The sequence below is a fragment of the Aulonocara stuartgranti genome (assembly GCF_965226115.1).
Source record: "Aulonocara stuartgranti genome assembly, chromosome: 15".
Classification (NCBI taxonomy): Eukaryota; Metazoa; Chordata; class Actinopteri; order Cichliformes; family Cichlidae; genus Aulonocara; species Aulonocara stuartgranti.
The window spans coordinates 42,146,308-42,171,134 of NC_138951.1; the positions used below are offsets into that span (position 1 = coordinate 42,146,308).

At 44.8% G+C, this 24,827-nt stretch overlaps 1 long non-coding RNA gene across 1 annotated transcript; it reads left to right on the forward strand.

Annotated features, from left to right (window-relative positions):
- The first annotated feature begins 23,863 nt into the window (after positions 1-23,863).
- On the forward strand, positions 23,864-24,244 carry LOC309688635. Its single transcript, XR_014271132.1, has 2 exons — positions 23,864-23,930; positions 23,973-24,244. It is a non-coding gene; the product is annotated as an uncharacterized lncRNA (long non-coding RNA).
- The last annotated feature ends 583 nt before the right edge of the window (positions 24,245-24,827 follow it).

Sequence of the window (24,827 nt, forward strand, 5' to 3'; positions counted from 1 at the left end):
CTAATGTGTTTAGCATTCATTTACTTTCTCCTGTCTTGTATCACCAGATGTTTGCACCTGTGTATTCTCCCCACCTGTGTTCACCTTCCCAGCATGCCTCTGTGTGTGTCTATCCCCTCAGTTCGTTTCTGTTTGTTGTTTCGTCACACTCTTAGTTTCCTGTTGTCTGCTATTCTCCCAGCATGTTTAGTATTTTGTCGTTTGCTTCCCCTTAGTTCACTCTTGTTTTGAATGATCCACCTTTTAAATAAAGGCATGCCGTCAGGCAGTCTGCTGCATCTGCACTTGGGGCCACGTCCACACATGTCATGACACTATAAACAGTGTTGGGGAGTAACGGAATACATGTACCGCCGTTACGTATTTAGAATACAAAATATGAGTAACTGTATTCCGTTACAGTTACCGTTTAAAAAGGTGGTATTCAGAATACAGTTACTTTGTTGAAATAAATGGATTACACTGCGGTACTTTCCTGTTTCATATTGTCGCGGGTCAGGACTGTTTGGGTTTTGTTTGACAGCTACGTTCTGTTGTTCCAGGCGGCAGCGTTACGGTTGCCATGGTTACAGGGTGACGCTCTCTCTCTCTCTCTGCGACTGTGTGTTTCCTGGGTGAGAGAGCGCCTTTTCGTTGTTGTTGTTGTTGTGCTAAGCTAACAGGCAGAATGCTACAAGCATAGCTCTAAAGAATGTAGCATCATGTTCAGTGTAGTTCGTGCTGCAGGGAGAATGGACTGCCATACACGTTATGGGTCTGTGAGCGCGAGGAGGGAGAAAAAGGGGAGTGGAAAGGTTGGAGTTGTCATCGAGGAAAAATGGGAGCTGGAAGCATGTAAATATAATAATAACCACTGCAGCCAAGAAGAGAGCCTGACGAGCCCAGTTGTAAGTAAGCTATTAAGACTCGACTGTACACCGTGTTCGTGTTTTCCTCCGAAAACAATAAGTTCCGTTGGAGCAGCCTTTCAACGCCTCTCTCTGTCTCTCGCAAGAAAAGTGACCCACACAACAAAGTAAAGCTATTTTTCGGCTACGAGCCGACAGGGACCCCGCCGTATTAATCAGAGGTCCCTTTACTACAGTTCGGAGTCGCGGACCTTCAGTAATAGTAATAAATCACACAGCAATAGTACATTCACGTTGTTGTAAAAAGCACGATAATATATTAAGTAATCCAAAGTATTCAGAATAGGTTACTGTCATTGAGTAACGTAACGGAATACATTACAGAATACATTTTGGGGCATGTATTCTGTATTCTGTAATGGAATACATTTTAAAAGTAACCTTCCCAACACTGACTATAAATGGCCTGTATTTGTATAGCGCTTTACTTAGTCCCAAAGTGCTCTGCGCTGCATTCAGTCACACACACATTCACACACTTATCTACCTACTATACACCATCAATGTCAGCCTGTGTCGGCTTTATTAAAGGACTGCTTTAAGGACACATAAATTATTAGAGCCTGGCTGATGTTAGAGTTTTAGGACCGATGCTAATATTTGGTGATTTAAAAATCAGATATTTCAATGCATCGGCCAACATATACTTATATTTGTGTGTATAAATATGTTTTTGTGTTTGTGGCATTTGAAACATGCCAGCAGAGAAGATGCTGGTGGTTAAACTATGCAATGTCATTTTTCGTAACACAGTTGAAGGGTGTTTCTCCCGTCTTTTCCTTTTTAATTTTAATTTATTGGTGTATATGCTGATAGCAATAGATCAACAAAGTCTAATATTGGCAGATAATATCGGTTTACCAATAAGAAAGACAGATTGATGGAGAGAAGTTTAAAAACTCCCTGCACTAACCAAACTAATTTGGTTCATTTATTTAAACACTGAGCAAGCACGTAGGAGAACGGGTGAGCTTTGGTAGACTCACTGAATGATGGTTCTACATATTGCAATGTCAAAATTATTCTTCAGCCTGTGCTAAAAGTCAAGCTCTTCAAACAAGAACCATGCAAAAATATATAAGCTGTGAAATGTAAAAGATTGATCTGCATTTAGATGCCATAGACTCATCACCACATCGATCATTTAGCCATCCGCATGGTTTGTGTATGTGTGTGTTTCTGTGTAATAATGTTACTGTTATCTTTGGTTCAGTACTTCCAATAAAGCCCCGCAGCCCTCTTGTGTAACTCATGAAAAGAAATGCAAAGCTGTCCCTAGATTGCCCCTTCTCTCCCATCCTTCCTGTCACTCTCTGCTGTACTCTATGCAAAACAGATTATGATGCTGCACTGCCTCGAAGACAGTGGTGCCGCGTCCAAACAAATCCTCCAAGAGTCAGAGAAAGCTAAATCCCAGAGCCAAGTGGAGCCAGCAGGCTGTCAGTCAGTCAGAGCAGATGATGGAGGCGTCCGTCCAATTTCCATCCAGATTGTGTTCCTGTTCATCAGAAAATCACCACATTCTGACTCACCGCTCTCAGACTGCGACGACAGATATTCTTCACCACATCTCACTTGCTTCCCTGTAGCAGCTATTTCTTACCAGCTCTCACTTCTGGACACTTCTTAGGAAAACTACTTTTTGTGGTTGTTTTCTTTCCTTTGCTCGCTTTAAAGATAATTTGCTACCAGCCCGAGAATATTTGAGCCATGTCTTCATCCTCCTGATGGACTAGAAATCCTTCTTAATGGATCCTGTCACGTGTTTATTTGTCCTCCGATGCTGCCATTATTTCAAATTATAAACAAATATTACATGTCCTGCATTATTACATTATTTGAACACAAATCATCTACCTAAACATTGCTCCATGCTTACAGCCTTTTCATTTTTGATTTCTAGTTGCTGTTTTCCGTGTTCCTCTTGTTGTTCTCCTCTCTGCACCTCACACTTTTTGTCTGTTTATTTTCTCAGTGTTTTATTTTGAAGCTTTTTAGTTCACTTGTTCCTTCTCCTTCCAACCTTTGTTAATATCTTATTGAGCATCTCTCAGTCGTATAGGATGAAAACTAGAATAAGTGTGAAATATTCAATTCATATACAGACAGATCACCACAGCAATGACCTCAAGAGACTTTATACTGCAGGGTAGAGACCCTACTTTAATGAAGAGAAAGCAATCAAACCACACGCTTTGAGCGAGCACGTGGTGACAGTGGAAAGGAAAAACTCCGGTTTGACATTGTCACGGAAAAGAGGGACCCAGGCGCGGTTCTTGCTCACAGAAACACAGTGCGTTTATTTACAGTGAAACAGACAAGTCCAACAATCCATTCAAAAGTGCAATTTTCCAATCGTGCTCGTCCCTTGCTCCCAGTGCGTTCCGTGTAGTAACTCCCTTAGTGTGTGTGCTCCCCAACTCGCTTCTCCGCTCGCCCCTCCTGGAGGAAGAAGGAAAATCCAGCGTTAGCCACACGCTAGCCGAATAACACACTCACACTGCTCGCACAGACTATACCAGTTCGGAGTAATAATCCCACGTCGACTGTCGCCGTGAGTCCAGGTTAAATACCCCTTTCTAGCCTGGAGGAATGATTACCAACCACTGGTCAGGTAATCAGCTGCAGGTGGGCCGGCAACAGCGAAGAGGGACTCCCAATGACGACAGTCGCCAGGACACGCCTCTCCCACGGCGCGCACTTCCGTAAACAACCCCGAGGGCCAGGGAGGGAGAAGCAAACACATATACAGAAAACATAAACACAAGCAGGGTCGTCCGGAAAGGGCCGTCCGACCGTGACAGTACCCCCCCTCTAATGGGAGCCTCCGGGCGACCTGGCAAACTTGTCCGGATGCCGGCGGCGGAATTCTCTCACCATGCGATGATCGAGAATGGCAGACCGCGGCACCCAAGAACGTTCTTCCGGACCGTACCCCTCCCAATCCACCAAAAACTGAAAGCCCCTACCGCGGCGCCGGGCATCCATTATGCGAGTAATGGAATACGCCGGGGCGCCGTCGATAATCCGGGCGGGTGGCGGGGGCCCAGGGGGCGGGCACAAAGGGCTGGTCCGGACGGGCCTAACCTGAGAAACATGGAAGACGTTATGTACCTTCATAGCAGGCGGAAGGGCCAGCCGGACCGTCACCGGGTGCAGGACCTCCTGGATGGCAAAGGGGCCAAGAGACCGAGGGGCCAGTTTCTTGGACTCAGTCCGAAGAGGGATGTGCTTGCTGGAGAGCCACACCCGCTGGCCGACCTGATAATCCGGAGCAGGAGTGCGACGGCGATCCGCCAATGCCTTGTTCCGCTCGGCCGTTCTCAGGAGTGCTGCGCGTGTGGCCCGCCAGACCCGACGACAGCGCCTAAGGTGGTGCTGGACCGAGGGAACCGCCAGCTCTCCCTCAGAGATGGAGAGGAGAGGGGGTTGATACCCCAGCGACGCCTCAAAGGGCGAGAGTCCAGTCGCTGATGACGTGCTGGCGTCGTGGGCATACTCCACCCAGGCCAACTGCTCGCTCCAGGTCGCTTGGTTCGATGATGCGACGCAACGCAACATGGCCTCCAGCTCCTGATTGGCCCTTTCGGTCTGACCATTAGTTTGGGCGTGGAACCCGGAGGACAAACTGACCTGAGCTCCCAATTCTGCACAGAACTCCTTCCAAACCCGCGAGGTGAACTGAGGGCCACGGTCGGAAACGATGTCCTGGGGTATGCCGTGGAGCCGAAACACATGCTGTGTCAGTAACTGGGCCGTCTCCAAGGCAGAAGGGAGCTTGGGCAGAGCAATGAAGTGGGCAGCCTTGGAAAAACGGTCAATAATGGTTAGAATGGAGGTGTTACCTGCAGAGGGAGGCAAGCCGGTGACGAAGTCCAGGGCGATGTGCGACCATGGGCGTTTTGGAGTGGGTAACGGTCGCAGGAGGCCAGAAGCAGGCGAGTTGGTGGTTTTGTTCCGTGCGCACACCGGGCATGCCGCAACATAGTTCTGGACATCGAGAACAAGAGAGGGCCACCAAAACAAACGTCGTAGAAAGGAGACAGTGCGATTTTTACCTGGGTGGCACGAAAACTTGGCAGTATGTGCCCAGTGAATGACCTGACTACGCGCTGTGGCCGGAACATATAGTCTCCCTTTCGGGCCCGTGCCAGGGTCGGGCTCCTGTCGCTGGGCGTCCCTGACCACCTTTTCAATCTCCCATGTTAGTGCACCCACAATGCAGGTGGGGGGCAGGATGGGTTTTTCCTTCTCGTCCTCATCGGTCACGGGTGCGAACTGGCGCGACAACGCGTCTGACTTAGTGTTCCTAGAACCGGGCCTGTAAGTAATGGAGAAGTGAAAACGAGTAAAAAATAAGGCCCACCTGGCTTGTCGGGCGTTGAGGCGCTTGGCTGCCTGGAGATACGCCAGATTTTTGTGGTCCGTCCACACCACGAAAGGCTGCTCAGTGCCCTCCAGCCAATGTCGCCATTCCTCAAGGGCCCACTTAATGGCGAGCAACTCCCAGTCGCCCACGTCGTAATTTCTCTCGGCCTGAGACAACCTGCGGGAGAAGAACGCACAGGGATGCAACTTGCCGTCGATCCGTTGGGAGAGAACCGCCCCCACGCCCGAATCGGACGCGTCCACCTCGACGACGAAAGGCCGGCCGAGGTCCGCCTGGACGAGGACCGGAGCCGAGGAAAACAGGTGCTTGAGCCGATCAAACGCTTGCTGGGCTGCGGAGGCCCACTGGAAAGACAACTTAGGAGAAGTTAGGTTGGTTAGAGGAAGGGCTACCTTGCTGAAATCCCTGATAAAGCGGCGGTAGAAATTGACGAAGCCCAGGAACCTCTGCACCTCCTTGCGGGTCTTGGGAATAGGCCATTCCACTACGGCTTTGACTTTGGCCGGGTCAGCTCGCAAACGCCCCTGTTCCACAATGAAACCCAGAAAAGAAACAGTTTCCACATGGAACTCACATTTCTCCGCTTTCACAAAAAGGCGGTTCTCCAATAGGCGCCGTAGAACCAGACGTACATGGTTGATGTGCTCAGTCTGCGACCTGGAAAAAATCAGAATGTCATCCAGATACACGAAGACAAAATGGTTAATAAAGTCCCTGAGCACATCATTAATCAGGGCCTGGAAGACCGCGGGGGCGTTAGTGAGACCGAAGGGCATCACTAAGTATTCGAAGTGCCCCAGGTGGGTGTTGAAAGCCGTCTTCCACTCGTCACCCTTGCGGATGCGAACCAGATGATAGGCACTCCGAAGATCCAGTTTGGTGAACAGGACTGCCCCCTGTAATAGTTCGAATGCCGAGGCCAGCAGGGGGAGTGGATATTTATTCCTAACAGTGATCTTGTTCAGCCCTCGAAAGTCAATGCAGGGACGCAGGCTCTTATCTTTCTTCTTTACAAAGAAGAATCCTGCTGCTAAAGGCGAAGTAGATGGGCGAATAATACCTGCGACCAGAGACTCCGTTATGTAGCATTCCATGGCCTCGCGTTCCGGTTTAGACAGACTGTAGAGCCGACTTGCTGGCAGGGGAGCGCCTGGGAGTAGGTCGATTCCACAGTCGTAAGGCCGATGTGGAGGCAAAGACAACGCCTTACTTTTGCTGAATACCTGGCCGAGGTCGTGGTAGTCGGCGGGCACCAAGGAAAGGTCGGGGGGTGAGGAGCTTTTCGCAGAGGCGGTCCCAGGATTGTCCGGGACAGCGGCAAGTAAACATTGTTCATGACACCGCGTGCTCCAGCCAGTTACACACCCTTTGGCCCAGTCGATTTGGGGGTTGTGATGTTGGAGCCAAGGAAATCCCAGTACCAGTGGGGTGTGGGGGGCTTTGAATACCAACAAACTGATCTTCTCAGAGTGATTTCCCGAAATAATGAGTGTAACCTCCTGAGTGCGATGTGTGACGGAGGCTAGATGGCCGCCATTTAAGGCTGAGACCTTCAGGACCTCTGGAAGGGGAAGTAGGGGCAGGCCTAAGATGTTGGCTAACTCCTCGTCTAGGAAATTTTGTTCAGAACCAGAGTCAATGAGTGCGCAGCAGGAGTGAGTGAGGGAGTGAGACATTAATTTAGCAGGGCAGCTGAGGTGAGGGAACACTTTTGTTGTGGCGCCCGCCAGTATCCCCACAATTACTGACGGGCCGACTCTTTTACTCGGTCTGGGCAGGAGTCAACAAAATGTCCTCTTTTTCCACAAAGAAAGCACTCACCAGTCCGTTGTTTGCGCCCCAGTCTAGAGGAGGAAAGCTTGGCTCCGCCGAGCTGCATGGGTTGCTCTTCATCCCCGTGTTGCTCCTCCTCCTCACTTCTCCACATCAGAGTAGGAAGGTCCCTAGATGTACCCGTGCCCCCAGCAGGCCGCCGACCATCCCCGGCTCTTCTGCCGAACTCCCGCATGTGGTCGTCTAAGTTAATACACATATTGATTAGAGCAGACAAAGCTTTAGGCAGTTCCTTGGTTGCTAACTCACGCTTAATATTCTCATTAAGGCTGTTGAGGAAGGCTCCACGCAGTGCTTTCTCCTCCCAGCCCGACTCCTCCGCCAGGATCCAGAACTCCACGGAAAAGTCAGCAACACTCCTCCTACCTTGCTTCAGAGAAAACATGCGATGACCTGCAGCATCCGAGCTAGCGCCTTTATCAAACACACAGCGAAACTTGCTGAGAAAGACGTCATATGACACAGAGGGCTGGGTATTTAAAACTGCCTGAGCCCATTGAAGCGCCCGCCCAGTCATAAGTTGCACCAAATAAGCGATTTTAGCAGAATCAGAGGCAAAGGCACAAGGTTGCTGTCTAAACACAAGAGAGCATTGCGTCAAAAAACCCCGGCTCCTCCCCAACTCGCCATCAAATTTTTCGGGTGCGGGGAGTGAGTACTCCCGCTGCCGCGGTGGAGGTGAAGGAGGAAGCGGACAGGCTGCCGCGGCTTCCAGCGAAGGGGCGGGCTGCGTTGGAGCCGTATTAGGTGAGGAAATCAACATACCTTTAAGCTCTGTCATGGCTTGCAGAAGCGCGGTTTGTTCCTTTGAAACGTGCTTCAGCATTTCCTCGTGTCGCTCCAAAACCTCCGCTTGGATAGACAGCTGGCGTGAAGCAGAATCCGCTGGGTCCATGGTGGTGGGATTATTCTGTCACGGAAAAGAGGGACCCAGGCGCGGTTCTTGCTCACAGAAACACAGTGCGTTTATTTACAGTGAAACAGACAAGTCCAACAATCCATTCAAAAGTGCAATTTTCCAATCGTGCTCGTCCCTTGCTCCCAGTGCGTTCCGTGTAGTAACTCCCTTAGTGTGTGTGCTCCCCAACTCGCTTCTCCGCTCGCCCCTCCTGGAGGAAGAAGGAAAATCCAGCGTTAGCCACACGCTAGCCGAATAACACACTCACACTGCTCGCACAGACTATACCAGTTCGGAGTAATAATCCCACGTCGACTGTCGCCGTGAGTCCAGGTTAAATACCCCTTTCTAGCCTGGAGGAATGATTACCAACCACTGGTCAGGTAATCAGCTGCAGGTGGGCCGGCAACAGCGAAGAGGGACTCCCAATGACGACAGTCGCCAGGACACGCCTCTCCCACGGCGCGCACTTCCGTAAACAACCCCGAGGGCCAGGGAGGGAGAAGCAAACACATATACAGAAAACATAAACACAAGCAGGGTCGTCCGGAAAGGGCCGTCCGACCGTGACAGACATAAACATTTGTTGTAGAGGCAGCCATGGGGGCAGTGGGAGTGATGGGACAAAGACAGGACAAACACTAATAATTAAATGCAGAGCAGTGTGTAAGCACATAGTGAGGGAAATATAGAAAATATTTGCTCAGGAACATGAAAACGGGTACAAGATGTTGACCGAGCCTTTGAAATTCAAAGATTTTCCACTACAAAGAAACTTAAAGCACAAGTAATACCTGATTTTTTTTTAAATCAGCAGCAAAAATAGTGCTTTAAATGTACCTGCAGACAACAGGTGTTACTGAGACGAGTGTAAAGACAAAACAACAAAACAAAGGGCATCCAAAATGCATAAAATAAAGAAACTCAATCAATAAAAACGACACTAAGAAGGCCTTGAGGACAGTCGGCTCGATTTAAAAGAGATGGAAAGTTATTTAGGCCTCAATCAAAATGCAATTGGCCCAACATGAATTCCCGTTTGGTTCTAATTCCCTCATTCATCCTGACTTTATGTTTTTGTTAGCTATTTTCCTAGAAGGGAGAGAAAAGTATTGAATCAACCAGCTGTGAGAGCTATATCTGTCCTAGTAATAGAGTTTTCTGTAAACTCAAAAGTTCCTCTAGGCCTTGCCATGAAGGTTTTGCAGTGATCAATGAAATGTGATGGTTTCTGTGCTGATTGGCTGACAGCTTCTCCAGCCAGCAAACAGCCATCAATGGGCTCAGCATCAGGTCTTATTCTGTCTTCAATGTGAGTCATCTTTCAGAAAGAGCCGGACAAAGAAAGAACACCCTCGCACCAATTAATGAGCAGCTGCTGTCCAAAAGACGAGCGGTACATTTTCCCCAGCAGTCTGCTTTAGAAAAGACACTTTTCTCCAGTAACAATGGCATGTCACAGCTGACAGAGTCAACTTGGATCCTTTTGGGTTTTGACATGCTGACCTGCAGCAATACAGCACAATGACCCAGCAATTCAACTGCTGAATTATCCTCTAAGGAGCACGAGTGTTCAGATGGGATTTCGTGTCTCTCTGCACTGTAGTTAAGATGTGGTTTAGTGAAAAAGAAATAATAATTGGACACAGTTTGACTGCCCACTGAAGTACTGCCTGTCACAAATCAACTGATAGGCTAAACAACCCAGGGTTTGCATGGACTGGTAGAGGAGCCCATGTAAATAGGACTTGTGTCATTCTAAGCGAATCTCTTCCAGATGACTAAATCCATAATGGCATGGAGATGATCCTTCTTACGAATAATGAAAATGGGGAAGAACAAGTCAATCACATTCAGCAGCAGCTACAACAGACTGCTGCCTTGACAAATGCACAGCACAGAATTACTGCAGTGTGCTTTCACCCTTTGTCTCTGCTCAGATTCCCTCCCACACCTTCACTATTACACTGCATGCTATCAAATAATAGGGAATTTAATGTAAGGATGAAACATGCTAAATGTCACATCGATTCATTATATTACAATAGGCTCGGTCATTTAAATCTGCATTCAGTGCACTTTCATAGTCGTATTTATCTCACATTTTTCATACGTGGAAAGCTTTACTATACTGTGCACATTTATTTGAAATAGAGCGTGCTCGCATTCACGTACAGTACGGTTTAATTCTTGTGTGTCTTGTGAATGCATAACTCCTCTGACGCTGTGCTTCAAACTGTTGTTCTTAAGGTATGTGTGTAACCAAGTGTGAAATTGGCTTCCATAGAGTTTAAATGGTTCTTATGTAGTTTGAGTCTATTTTTTAAGTTGGAAAAAATGAACTCAAAGCATGAAAAAGGTGCACGCTGGAGACCATGAAGCAATCACAGAGCTTCAGCTCCTAGATAGACATGACTGAGGAATCAATGAGCTTCTCTTTTCCTGTTTTTAATGCATGTAATGAAACTTCTTTAGGAATTTCCAGCAATTTCCAGCAAATCTCCATATGCTGGATATATATATATACATACACATATATATATATATACATATATACTAGGGGTGCAACGATACACAAAATTCACGGTTCGGTTCGGTTCGATACTTTGGTGTCACGGTTCGATATTTTTTCGATACAAAAAAATGTTCATGCCTTTTTAATTTGTCATTTATTAAAATTATAAATATATATTTTAACTCAAAAGTACAGTTTTTAAATTTAACCCTAACCCTTGTGCGTGTTTTTTATTTTGACAGCGAATGCGCACCTGCGGACCACTTATGTGCACCCCTGGTTATTTAGCTCGTCATATTGCAGCCACAGAAATTCTTTTGTCCATGAAACCATAAAGCTGCACTTTCTTTTTGCCTTATAGTCTGATTTGTCATAACTTCTCCGTTTTGTGGTAAGCTTTTCTTTGGCTGTCACTTCTTCACCCTGACCTGTCTTATTTGGCTCAGCAGAACTGAAATATATATCCTGCTGCTTTTATACACGGACTCACATAAGCTCAGCGATTCTCTGCGCGATCAACCTCTCACATGTTTAAGCTGCGGGAGATTTCACTTGTCATGTTTGCATAGTAAGCTAACGATTGATAAGACGATGTCAGAGGAATTGGTGCTCCAGCAACAACATCGGAGATCTCTGTCCAGAAGAGCGCAGTCCTGGGAACAGCTAAGATACTGCGCAGGACCCTCAAGCTCCCAGGCCTCTGGTAGAGGACCCGAGCTTGAAGGATAAACCGCCCGCATGGGCGTGCTGTGTAGAAGTATATACATATAATAAACAAAAAAAAATCCCCACTCGCCCCTGTGGGCGGTCAATCCTTCAAGCTCGGGTCCTCTACCAGAGGCCTGGGAGCTTGAGGGTCCTGCGCAGTATCTTAGCTGTTCCCAGGACTGCGCTCTTCATCTCCGATGTTGTTCCCGGGATCTGCTGGAGCCACTCGCCTAGCTTGGGAGTCACCACACCTAGTGCTCCGATTACCACGGGGACCACCGTTACCTTCACCCTCCACATCCTCTCGAGCTCTTCTCTGAGCCCTTGGTATTTCTCCAGCTTCTCGTGTTCCTTCTTCCTGATATTGCTGTCATTCGGAACCGCTACATCGATCACTACGGCCGTCTTCTTCTGTTTGTCTACCACCACTATGTCCGGTTGGTTAGCCACCACCATTTTGTCCGTCTGTATCTGGAAGTCCCACAGGATCTTAGCTCGGTCATTCTCCACCACCCTTGGGGGCATCTCCCATTTTGACCTCGGGACTTCCAGGTTATACTCGGCACAGATGTTCCTGTACACTATGCCGGCCACTTGGTTATGGCGTTCCATGTATGCCTTGCCTGCTAGCATCTTGCACCCTGCTGTTATGTGCTGGATTGTCTCTGGGGCATCTTTACACAGCCTGCACCTGGGGTCTTGCCTGGTGTGATAGACCCCAGCCTCTATGGATCTTGTACTCAGAGCTTGTTCTTGTGCTGCCATGATTAGTGCCTCTGTGCTGTCTTTCAGTCCAGCTTTGTCCAGCCACTGGTAGGATTTCTGGATATCAGCCACCTCCTCTATCTGCCGGTGGTACATACCGTGCAGGGGCCTGTCCTTCCATGATGGTTCCTCGTCTCCCTCCTCTTTCTTGGGTTTCTGCTGCCTGAGGTATTCACTGAGCACTCGGTCAGTTGGGGCCATCTTCCCAATGTATTCTTGGATGTTCGTTGTCTCATCCTGGACTGTGGTGCTGACACTCACCAGTCCCCGGCCCCCTTCCTTCCGCTTAGCGTACAGCCTCAGGGTGCTGGACTTGGGGTGAAACCCTCCATGCATGGTAAGGAGCTTTCTTGTCTTGATGTCAGTGGCTTCTATCTCCTCCTTTGGCCAGCCTATTACCCCAGCAGGGTACCTGATCACGGGCATGGCGTGCGTGTTGATGGCCCGGATCTTGTTCTTACCATTCAGCTGACTCCTCAGGACTTGCCTGACCCTCTCTGCAGGTACTTGGTGGTTGCAGCCTTTCTAGCGGCCTCTTCATGGTTCCCATTTGCCTGTCCTCTATGTCTGCAATGTTGCCTTCTGGTAGTTCAATCCCCTCAGTTCTGACTACCTTCCCTCTCTTTGTTACCATCCGACTACACTTCTCCAGTCCGAACGACATTCCAGTGTCATTGCTGTATAGCCTGGTAGTGTGGATCAGTGAATCGATGTCTCGTTCACTCTTGGCATACAGCTTGATGTCATCCATGTACAGGAGGTGGCTGACAACTGCTCCGTTCCGTAGTCGGTATCCGTAGCCAGTCTTGTCAATTATCTCACTGAGGGGGTTCAGGCCTATGCAGAACAGCAGTGGGGACAGAGCATCTCCTTGGTAGATCCCGCACTTGATGGTGACTTGTGCTATGGGCTTGGAGTTGGCCTCTAGTGTTGTACGCCACATCCCCATTGAGTTCCTGATGAAGGCTCTTAGGGTCCCATTGATCTTGTACAATTCTAGGCATTCCAGTATCCAGCTGTGGGGCATTGAGTCATAGGCCTTCTTGTAATCAATCCAGGCAGTGCACAGGTTGGTCAGTCTGGTCCTGCAGTCTCGGCTGATTGTTCTGTCTACCAGTAGCTGGTGTTTTGCGCCTCTGGTATTCTTGCCAATTCCTTTCTGTGTCCCGCTCATGTATTGACCCATGTGCCTGTTCATCTTAGCCGATATGATGCCTGACAGGAGCTTCCATGTAGTACTGAGGCAGGTTATTGGTCGGTAGTTGGAGGGGACCGGTCCCTTCTTGGGGTCCTTGGGGATCAGGACCGTCCGGCCTTCGGTTAGCCATTCCGGGTGTCTCTCGTTAACTAGCAGCTGGTTCATTTGTGCTGCCAGATGCTCGTGGAGTGCAGTCAGCTTCTTCAGCCAGTAGGCGTGAACCATGTCGGGCCCTGGTGCTGTCCAACTCTTCATACTGGAGACCCTTTCTTGGATATCTGCCACTGTGATGGTTACTGGACCCTGTTCAGGTCTGCCCTCAGATCCACTAGCCACTGAGCATTGCCGTTATGGGTTGCGTCCTTCTCCCATATGCTCTTCCAGTATTGCTCTGTCTCCAGCCTTGGTGGTGCTGTTCTCTTATTGTTCCCTTGCCACTGAGAGTACACTTTTGCTCTGTGGAGAACAGCTGGTTTATTCTCCTGCCTTCTATCTCTCTGGTGTACCTCCTCAAGCGGCTGGCCAAGGCTGTGAGTCTTTGCTTGGCAGTTTCCAAGGCCTCAGGTATGGACAGCTTGCTGTATTTCTTAGGCACCTTATTTGTCGCACCTTTCTGCAACTCCGTTAGTTGGCTAACCTCCCTCCGTGCTACCTTGATCTTAGCCTCTAGCCTCCTTCTCCATGGAGGGTACTGCCCCTTGTGGCTGTTCAACTTGTAGCCAAGCATCTCACTGATCACTGCTGCCGTATTGTAGATCAGCTTGTTAGTAATCGGTAATCGTGGTTGTAGGTATTGCCCGTAGTGCTGCATTAACATCATCTAGCAGACCTTCTGAGGGTACTTCACGTAATCTTGGTAACCGGCTACGGGGGATCCAGGTTTCAAGCTTGGCCATGATCCTATCTTTCAGGTCAGTTCCTCTCGCACTCAGCGATCCTTCTCCTATCGCACTTGGGGCTTTGTACCCAATCTCGGGTGGGGGTGATGATATCTCCCCCCTGACCTGGCGTCCTGACTCCTCCTTGCCGTAGCATTTATGTTGTACCTCGTCAATCTCTAGCTGTGAGAGCAGTCCCTTCGAATGTTGGAACACTGAGGTACTAGTTGTTTCGCCGTCATTGTGGATGTTGGGTATTGAAGAATCCATAGGTCCCTCATCCTATTCATGTAGCCCCTTCTGCCAGTTGTTTAAATGTCATAGCCTACCTATGAATAGCTGGTGACCGCGTCAGTCCCTTTGTATCCACCTTCTCATGGTTGGAAACAGCTGCTAGGAGATGGGTACATCTTTGATTACAGACATCTTTCATTACATTTAGTTTGAATTGTCAACATACAGGTGTTTGCAGAAATAAAGGGCCTTAAAGGTTGATAAGTATGCATGCTGAGTAGGTGAAAATAGATTCCTGGTGGAGCAGCAGCACTTTAAATGGAAAAGTTTCTATTTAAATGTATTAACATTCTATCATTCTCAGAAGTGGCAATAGATGTGGATGAATGTGATTATCAGAGAGCAACTTTACATATTAGGAAATCCTTTTTCATTCTAATCCTTTGGAATAATTTAGTGTCTGCATTTGTGCGTGACAGAGAGGTTTTGTCTACTGGAATTTAGGCCAACAGAGCTCTTTGAGCCAATTACAGGCAGAGGTGCTGCTAATTGCTGCTTCATAGGAGCTGTGTGGGAGTGAGGTGATATGGTGGCAGGCAGAGAGAAAACGAAGTCAGATGGTTAACCAAGTATGAATTAGAGCTGGCTCCAGATGAGTTTAGCATTTTTTTCATCAAAGTTTTTAGCTGCTGCAAACTTTTTGAGGACAGGAAACGGGATGAAGGCGAGAAAGCCAGCGCAAGTCTTTAAAATCATTAACGGACCAAGTGACTGTGAGAATCTTCTTTCTTAATTATCCACTAAGACAGCCTTGTGTTTTTTGGCCGCTGATGAGATGCAAAGCCGTGTGTTGGAAGTCAGAGCTGAGCTGCAAGAGAGTAGATCAGTTTATCCCTTTTTTAGACTTTATCAAGTTCATTCAGGTGCATCTGATCTGTGATTCTTTCAGCTTAGCCGGGGACACTTCAAGCCACATATGATCTGTTTTCCTCATATTATGATGCTTGAAAGCACACCAATTAGTAAGAAGTACAATGATACGCACAAGGCAAGCAGAAGAAACGTGTGAATTAGAATCGTTGCCACGAGATTAGAGCCTAGAGTGTGCAGAATAAAGGTTCATAATTGTAGGACAAAGGCTGAATTTTTCTCATTTTAACTGTGTACATGACCACAGAGGATTTTAAATCAAACAATTAATATGTAATTGAAGTGCAGGCTCTTTAATTTAAGGGTGTTTTTTTAAAAAACGTTTTTGCATAAACTGTTAGGGATTGAAGTCTAAATTGAAAATTGACAAACATGAGCAGACAAGGCCTCATCCTGTGTTATTTCATGACAAAAGTAAGAGATATAATCTGAATTTGATTTCAAATTCCAAACGAAGACATCATCCTGGGCTGGAAAACGAAAATAAAAAAATCACAGCGAGGACTTATTATGTCAGTCACCTGATCTCAACCGAACAAAGCATGCTTTTACTGAAGGCAGGAAGACAAGTGATTTCTCCTGGATAATAGAGACAGGTGGAAATTCAGTGTATTATTATTCTGATTTCTAGTTCAAATTGCTGATTTGTTTTTGTATTTTAACTAAAATGGGACCGTGTTCAAAGACCTGTGATCTATTAAAGTAATAAACAGAGCTTTTTCCACCAGTAAAACCCAACCACAGATTACCTGCCATGAAAGTGAGGAAGACAACACTGAGAACATTGTGTTAACAGTCTTATAGCTGTAGTTTAATGAATAAGCAGTCACAGTTGTTGTGACCGGCCTCAAAGTGGGGTACAGGTACATTTTTGTTTGCTGAGTTTTGAGCTGATGAAAAAACTGACCGTTGCACACTTGTGTGGACTGAACCACTGGATCTCAACCTTTTGAAAAGGTCAGGAAACAGGTACTGGTAACCTGAACTCGTGGCAAAACATAAAACACAAAACACAGTCTGTTTGTTCAGGTACATGGATACATATTCAGCTTTAAAGCTTTCAGTAGCAAACGTCCTTTGTGCCTGTAGCATGTCTGCATTATTACTTTAACAACTGCTCAAATAAAGTAATAATAATTATTAGACAGAGCTTTTTGTAATAGTGAAATCCAACTATGGCACTGAACTATGGCAGTGCTGTGATAGTTGTCTAGATTCGTCAGGGGAGACGCATCACCCTGGCAACCAAACTGTTCTTTAAAAAGTGGTTACATTCGTTTGTTAGTGATGCAATTAAAATAATGGAAATATGAAATCAGTTTGATGCGGGACTCAAACTGCGGTCTGTGGCTTCAGTGGTAAAATTATTCCAACTACTGGCAGTTTCCTTTTTTCGCCTTTTAAAGTGGAAACTCTACTTTCATATCGGCTTGTCAAAATCAGGACCAATGTTGAACTGTTACACAAGACTAAGAGGATGAATCTGTTCTCAGAAACACGAATCAAAGGATTAAATGTAACTATTTCACAAATTGCCCTTTTGATAAAAGTGGACTTAATTATGAGGTGAAAATACTGGTTGGCTTATAGACCTCAGTAAAGTTTAGTTTAACGGTAAAGTTCATATGAGCAGCTAGTAGAGAGACAAGACACACAGCTGTAGTTTTAATTGGCTCAACCTTTTCTGTCTTGTTATTGCCAGCTTTGTACATGCCACTGCTACCAGCACAAATGGCACCAGGCTATTTAGACTTTCTTCAAAAACCTTTAGTCTTTGTGAAATTCACAGACTGTCACCCACACGGAGAATAAAGCAGGGACTTTATCAAATAGCAGGTATTACAAACTATAACATATAATCAGTGAAACTGACTGTGATTGACTGGATATCTGTGACACCCATCTGATTTTTTTGAGCTCTGAGGAGCGAGTGGTTTCTATGACTGAGAAGCAGCTCATGTGCAAACTGCTCATCCAAGTCCCAAAATCATACTATGCTTCTATTTTACTCTTATTTAATACAGCATAGTGCTTATTTTAAAAAATCTGGTCATCATAAGATTAAAACCTGCGATTTAATCCATTAATTTATCACAAAATGATTTTCATAGCTCGAAAGTGAAGCGAGCATTAGGATCATTTTCCCCACAGTCTTTAATACATCGTTTTTGCCTCCTGATGATGACAGCAGGGCTTCAGTTTGCTAAGATGAAGAGCTTACATCAATCTTCAGCACTCTGGTAACATTTACTGCTGCCCTGAAGGTGAACATGATAAGAAAACATGTTCACAACATCAATGTGCAGGGATTTTTTTAAAAAGGTTCTCATATTATCTTGTTTTCATGTTTCGTTTTGCATATACATCGGCCGAAAAAATGCCTCAAAACTGGATCTCATAGGGGCTTTTTAAAGTCTTTTTCCAGTGTCAATAGAAAATGTTCAGTCTTTTACAGTTTGTACTCTTCTTACATAACAAATGCACTCATAAGGTTTTAACACACAGTTCACTCCCCTATCGCTCGGATCTCCAAAGGAATAAATACATATTTAGTCCAACACACATGTGCATACAAATGTAACTAGCATTGGGGCCAAGGTGAGGCTTACCTGGGTTGGCAGCTGTCCAAATCCAAAGTGCAGAACAAAATGTGCTTTTTCCAAACTCACACAGTCTTTCTCCACATTGAACTTCTGTTTTATGCAGGTTCTGCCAAACCGCTCACTGCCCCCTGGAAAAACGTTGTCTTGTAGCATCAACAGCAGCTCGGGGGAAGTTCCACAAAGATTAACTTTGACTGTGGGTAAAATAAATGTCTAAATCCATCCGTTTCACAAAGCACTGTTTGTTTACCTTGAACATCTTTAAGCAGAACTGGATTATGGCAAAGAAAAACTCTTTTCAAAGTAAATGCATTAAAATAAATTAAATAAATACACTGAGTGAGTGGCTGCATTGAGGAGCTCGGGTGTGTTTGTCTCTGTTTGCAGGGAGAAGACGTAACATCAATTAATAGACAAAGAACTGTTTTACTTTTTGACTTTCTTGATATTTCTTTATAGACTTATTTTATTTTTATTAAAAACGCTCTAAGCACTTGCAAACATGTTAGTTATTTGCTTAAGGAAATGCACTCTGTTAAATATTTAGTTCTTGCTTCTACAAAATAATGACTAAATAGTTAACAAAGAGAAACTTAGTGCAGTTTGTTAGATGTTTTTAAATGAGCCGTAGTAACTCCAGCAGTAGCACACTGTCCTGCAACTCTTATTGTCTTAAAAACAGCAAAGTTCAGGACAGAAAAGAGACAAATAAACATGGACTGCACAAATATTTCATTGATGAAACTGACATAAATAAAGTGAGGAGAAAATTAACTTCCTATTCAATTTAAACCATATCCAGTAAGTAACTCAGTTACACTGAGATCCATCACATGTCCTGGGAGGATGGAGAAGCTGAGCATGAAAACATCCAAGAATCATTGAAGACCGACTGAACCTCTGAAGGCGGTTTGAGAGGGTCTGGGCTGTAGCCTGATAATGAAACGGTGTAAACGCTTCACTCTATAACACCAAAATAAAAGCTTTCATCTTCCTGCAGCTGTGTCAGTGTAACGTCGGCCTATCAGTCCACTAAAAGGCTGCAGTCGTGTCTGATTAAAGCAAAAGGAAAAACCTGCACCTACTTCCCCACAAACTGTCAAACACAGAGACGCTGAATGATAATACAGTTACACCATCACAATAAGTATATACAGTACATACGTACATGCATGTTATACATGGCTGCCTCTGACACAAGGAGATGTATGGACAACACTAATACTTATAAATACTTACAAACATACTGTATATACTTATGGTGTTGGTCAATAGTGTAACATTTAAATACAAATGTGCACAGAAGGTTCTGTTTACAGCGTTTTAGTACAAACTCAACAACTAATCGAAGCATTCAAATAAATCCCACACTGGTTAAAACTTGTTAACCAGACCGCAGTCGAATCCTTGTTGGACGCATCATTAACAATAACTTGATGCAAATTTAGGCAACAAATAATATTTTCCTGTAATTCAGCCTTGAAAGCTGCCTAACTTTAGACACATTTACAGTGCATGCACTTGTCCGTCGGCTCTGGTTGGCATGACGTGTTACTTGGTGTGTTCGCAGATCAATCAAAGGGTGGATGACAGCAAACACGGCCACAGTGGCTTGTTAAGCCCTGTTTGTGTACAGTGAACGGATCTAATCAGTGTTTATGTGACTAAATATAATATATTGAACATGCCCGAAGTTTGTTTGATGACATTTAGAATGATGAATGCAAAACTGATCTACCCAGAACACACCCGCGTGGAAACAATGGCACATTTTCAGATTTCAGTTTGGACTGTCAGTGGTGGAGGAGGAATGCACCAGAAATTTTAATCTCATTTTGACTTTTTGTCGCATCGTGAGGAAGATGGATATTCTTCACCAGGTTGCCCAGAATTGCAATGTTATACCTCAGAAATGTGCTAAAAGGAAAAAGGTCAGGTAGTGACCGGTGCTGAAGAGAGTGCTGGAAAAGAAAGTGAATGAGCTGGAAGGGATTTTGTTCTTTTTAGACAGGATTATTGAGGTATAGAAGCCATGGATGGTCTCCCAGCTTAGCATGCTAATGAGTGTGTTTCTTAAACCTGCCTCCAGATAGAGCAGAAATCCCAAACAGCAGCCCTGCATGTCCTGTTATCAGCCTTCTCCTTCCCAGGCAGCACAGGAGCAGCGATGAGATGAAGCACCTGTTTGAGCCTCGGTGGAACGACATTCTTTATTTTGCATAGAGAGCGAGGAGCTGCTGGCAGCTTTGAGTAGGAGGTGAGCTGTGAGGTGCCGAGGGTCAAGCATGTATCTCCAGGACAGGAGTGCAGTTGTCAGCATACATGTATACAGACAGTTTTCTCTCTTAGCCTCACACTTTACTCTAAACTATACTTCACACATAGGCTTAATGACATGACATGAAAAAAGCCTCATTGAAATAATTCCTCTGTTAAGGGTCGTTTCTGGGGTTCCTGCCCAAAATGAAGAGAGTGTTTCTCTGCAATTACAAACTCAACAGTCCTGGTATCAGAATAAAGCTGCCGTTTGTGAGATTACTCAGAGGCGTAAATATTACACCGATGCTGTGTCAAAGTAACACAAAATCTACGATTTCTACATTTCTGTTTTGTTCCTTTATTTTATAGCACAAACCCCTTCAACAACATGCTGCAGTGAACAATAAACTCAAAGAATCCTGAAACAACATTTGGACTTTGCTGTCTTTGATCGGTCTTTGCACAGATAAAGGTTTCAGTCAAGACATAACCAGACACATTTGATTATTATTGTTATTGTTATTGTTATTTTGGTATTGAATAGCAGAAATGATTTACATTTGTTTTTGAGGAATCACTTGCACACATGAATAATGAGGTTTGTCTTAGCAAAATCAGTGTCTGAGACCTTAACTCGTGTGGAGCAGTAAGTTCAGCTTCTTGTGGCCCGTTAGCATGACTGACCCTTCCTTTTATTCATTTGAGCCAACAGAATCACGGTAACATCCCTGTGTTTACGTCAATCCCACCAATCACTAATTGCAAAGCAGGAAACGTGGAGCAGATCTCTGTAACCTTTCAGAAAATGGTAATTTATTTATTTATTTATTTATTATTTTATGGATGAATGTAGCAGGTAGCAGTGGAAATATACTTTGGATGCAAGGTAAGAGAAAAGTCATATTGCTGTAAAACATAGTTTTGGTCGTCTTTTGCTGCTGGTTCAGTGAATGTTGGTCAGAGTGTGACGAAACTTGCAGTTGTCGACTCTGTGAGATGTAAAGCTGTTACTGTACGTGCTGTCGCGTGAACGGGGGATTCCACGCTTTGTGTTTACGTCATTTTGCAGAATTTGTTGACAAAAATTTTGTTGGCTCTTTTATGTATTTGTTGTTTTAGCTGTGTATGCTGGTTTAAAGAGCTTTTAGCTGAGACTCCGTCATGTCTGTAATTAGTTTGGCAGGATAGTGTTGTCACCATCAAACCCTGCAGGCTGGCTGCTATATACTGCAAACACTGTTGATATCTGTAATGAAGAAAACCTATCAGTCTTAACCATCTCCATGTGTGACGGCAGCCAGTCTCCCTGAGAGTTAATGTGTGTGTTCAGTCAGATTATGGATAGGCTATACCCTTTGGATGTATGTAGTGTATGGGTGAAGCCTCACTTGTTTGTATGAATGCATATATACACATAACAGCCTTAATTATATAGAATACACTGTGAGACAAAGTGTGCACTGGTAGTGTTTATTATAGAGAACATAGTCCTGTTCAAACACTGTAGAGATCTATTTTATGCTAATGGCCACTCAAGAGAAACAAAAGTGCATTATTACTTTGAGACGCGGAGGTCAGCCAGTCAGCTGTGATAAATCGAAGTTATTCATTGATGTCTGAGGCTGGTACCTCAATCACTTGGCCTCCACAATCATCTAACCTGAACCAGGCTGTAAAGGTGGAGCCTCAAAGGCAAAGACAGTGCAGAATATTCCTGAAACTGCATCATTATTAGTGGCCAGCAGGGAACCAGGGTGACCCTGCTGGCTGCAAGAAGAAGGAAAACCAAGAGAGCCCGCGGGTCATGTTCTCACACGTTGGACTGGTGTGTATGCAGCACTTTTGTCAGCATGTTATTATACAGCTTTTTATTCAGTACACACCCATGGTTAATGTAGAATTACCAGTTAACCTAATGCACATGTAGGAGGAAACCCATGCAGATTTACTGTTGTAGTTACAGCCACCGTGTAATACAACCTATGACCTGAAGCAGCTGAGGTGGTCTGTGGTCAGTTGGACTGAGTAAAATAAGCTAAAAGGCACTCGGCATAAATGAGAACTTCCTTGAGCACTTGTTGAAAGTCTCAGAAAGAAGGAGAAGGGGTATAAAATTGGCATATTGCAGAGGGATGAGTCGTCTGCAGGTTATGAAATATAAACCTCACTAAGATGCTCTGGGTAGACTGAGTATCCGTTTCACTCTTCATGAGATTCGCTAGTCGTGAAAAGATCCCAAATCCCTCTGTTTCCTTCCAATAATCTTGGAGCAGATGTTAATTAAGTTGCTCGGCTGTTTTGAGCCTCACCATTAAGTTATGAACCCAGCAGATAAACCAACGGTCAGAGACTCCGAATCAAAGGATGGTATGAAAGGACTGAAAACTGTTTTCAGATCGAAGAAAATCTACTGGCTACAAAATAATCGTCTCATTGTTTACATCTTACCTAAGCCGGCGGTGACGGTGTGCCTCAGTCCTTACATGATCCAGGATCATTACAGCGCTTCAGCTGCAGCGTTGTGGTCCCTGAAGGAGAGAGACAGTGCAGAATCATCAGAAATTTTTACAAGGTAGCTGCCTTCTTCTCTGCTTAACAACAAGTAAAGTAGGTGAACCATTCCCGAGAGGAGAAGCCATGAAAGTGATGTTAGTTTCAGGAGAAATTCACAGGAAGTCTCTACAGCTGGTCAGTTTCATAAGTCTTAAATGATAAAATGTGCTAATGAGGTGGTTTAATATCAGAAAGAGGCAGAAAATCTCCAGAGGGGGAAGTCAGAGTTGTGAAACTAAGCTTCACATGCTGAAATAGTCTCTCGAATGGGGTCCAGTATGGCTCTACTGGAGCAGTAAGGGGGGAAATGGCCAGTTTGACAAATATTAGACTGGTACTGGGGGAAATGCTTAAACATTTCTGCCGTATTTTGTTTTTTAAAACACCTTATTATGTGGTTTTAGTATTAAATTGTGATAGATATGTTTTATATGGATGGCCTCCTCAGGCCTCCTCATGCTCAGGGTGGCACCCTGAGCATGCCTGATCTCGTCTGATCTTTGAAGTTAGTACTTGGATGGGGAACCGCGTGGGAATACCAGGTCCAGTATAGGGTGACTGTAAGTAACGAGACACAGCAGGTCATCTACCAATCAGAAGACTGGTTGTTTGAACCTTGGCTGCTACAGCCTGCATGCCAATGTACCCGTGTGCGAGATACTGAACCCACAATTACTCTGAGCTGCTTACTGGAGTGTGATTGTGTGAATTTTAAACAGAAAGCACTTCGTGTGTGTGTGAGAGCATTTAGAGTGAGATATATATAAAATATTTTTTCATGTTTTGTGGTTGTTTTGTTTCTTAATAATACAAATAATATTCAATAAATATTCTACTGGATGTTTTTAAATATTTGTCTGAGATTTGTGGAGATACAGAAATTCTTTTATTGCTGCCATATAATCTGCATCATTATACCTGCATTAATAACATTCTTTACAGCATTATTTCATCTAATAATATTTCTCACAGTATTGATACTGCATTACAGCTGTTTATTGAAGATGTCCATTTGAGGATCCTTCCATTATGTTAACTTTTATTACAAGTACGGTCAGAAGTATTTTATACACATTGCATATTTGTGCCTATTTTGAGTTGATGTTCAGTTCATTAAGGGTTTTAAGCTTCACTGGCGTGACTGTCCAGGTGATACATGCTGAGGGAAACTAGAACATAGAAGGATAGCTGCATGCTTACAGTACATATAATACATATAATCTAGGAATGTGTCCGGCCTGAGGCCTTAACTCATTTGGTGTCTTAATATATTTTATTCTACTTGGTAACAGACGACCAGAGTCAATAATTAGCCTCAGAGACCCTGAGGGCTTGAAGTTTATTACCTTGTATGGACGGTGTTATAGAAAAGAGAAGTTCTATGTCTGCTTATAGCTATTAAAGATGTACGATTAACTGTGACTAATGTCTGGAACCTATTTTAATCTGTCATTGACGCCATGGGGGGGCGTGTACCCCACTGCTTTATAAGTATCCACAACATGTATTTTGGTCAGAAGACATATGTTGATGTTTTCTCCGGGCTGTTAATAAACTCATCGTTTGATTGCACTTTTCTGGGGCCTCCGTGGTTTGACTCTGCTCTACATTGATTGATTTCGCGACAGATTCCATGGTTTCCAACTATTTTGCTGCATTCTCAGGAACCTTTTCTCTTCCTTTAGCCCATAAATGCACATTTTATTTCTTCCTTTCATATAAACACAATAAGTTTCTCTCTCTGTTGTCGCTCCCTGTTGTTTAAAGCTTCTGAGGGGCAGCCAATCAAAAGTGAGCTAATTTAAACAAGAGGGTGGCTATAAATTAGCGGATGAAGTGAAGGGTCACACCCCGAGCCTTCATGTTTTTGAACTGTGAATCATGCAATGCTACTCTTGCAGACTCCCCAAATAGCATTTTAATCTGGAAATGTGAATTTGTGATGTGAAGCTTTCCAGTCACACATTTTCATGGTTAAAATGTCACATTTTTCAAAGGCCTGTGTTTTAGTAACAGACACGCTCTAAATGAGACAGCTGCTGGTAGTGTAGCAGGTATGCATACACAGTGGTAGCATGAGCTACTCTTATCCCGTTTCAGTGGCCTAAAAGAGAACAAGAGCCAATGAGAAAATCAAATATTGAACCTGTCAGTC